A 980-nucleotide genomic window follows, 5' to 3' on the forward strand; every position below is an offset into this window, starting at 1 on the left:
TAGAGAGTTAATCTCATTGACTCTTCACCCCAGAGGATATTGCCGATTATTGAATAAATGAATAATGAAGCTGCAAATGGAAGCTGAAAGGTCATTGCATGCAGAGTAAAAACTGCGTGCATTGTTTGCTATAAATACAAATTAAATAGAAAATTGTTTCTTTTTGTGATGACTTAAATAGATGGTAAATAAGGCATTGACATTTTTAAAATTTTCTATTTCCTATTTTAGATGATCGAAAGTAATATATTCACATTATTAACCCTTTGCACTTTAGGTCTCCGAAACCTTTTAAAATATATCTTCATTGTCTCCATAACAGAGCCTTCGAATTAAAAATAAATTCTAACTCCGCTCCAGAGCCTTCGAGTGCAGAGGGTTGATCGCTTCCAATCCTACCATTTCACATCATAAACACTCAATTCCGTCATAAACGTTTAAAATTCGATAATTAAAATTCCGAGACGGCAATAAAGAGATCTCGCAAACGAGATACAATCCGCCAAACACACCGTCTTCCTAGATCGCTTCCCCGCCGATACTCCCTGGATCACGGCAGAAGACTCTCCTACTTCTAAATCGGTACGGATCGGAGATCGTAAAGTCGAAACCTGTGTAAACAGACGGCCGGAGGCGATATGTCCGAGAAATCATCCAGACATTCTTGACAAGTTGATGATCGGAGGCTGACCGAAAGCTACAAGCCGCCGCGTCGAAAAATCAATATTGATCCGCTCGGGAACGAAGAGAGCCCGGGCATCGGAGTCGGTCCGCTCGCAATTACCGATAATACCGTTTCTCGGCGAACGATTGGTCCTGCGGGAGAGAGAGAGAAAAAGAGAGAGAAAATGGGAGAGAATGAGACGCAATAAGAGAGAGAAAATGGGAGAGGATGAGACGCAATAAGAGAGAGAGAATGAGACGCAATAAGAGGGCGAACGAGGGAGAGAGAAGGACGAGGAGGGAGAAAGGGAGAACCG

Source organism: Augochlora pura, unplaced genomic scaffold (genome assembly GCF_028453695.1).
Source record: "Augochlora pura isolate Apur16 unplaced genomic scaffold, APUR_v2.2.1 APUR_unplaced_8902, whole genome shotgun sequence".
In the NCBI taxonomy this organism is placed as follows: domain Eukaryota; kingdom Metazoa; phylum Arthropoda; class Insecta; order Hymenoptera; family Halictidae; genus Augochlora; species Augochlora pura.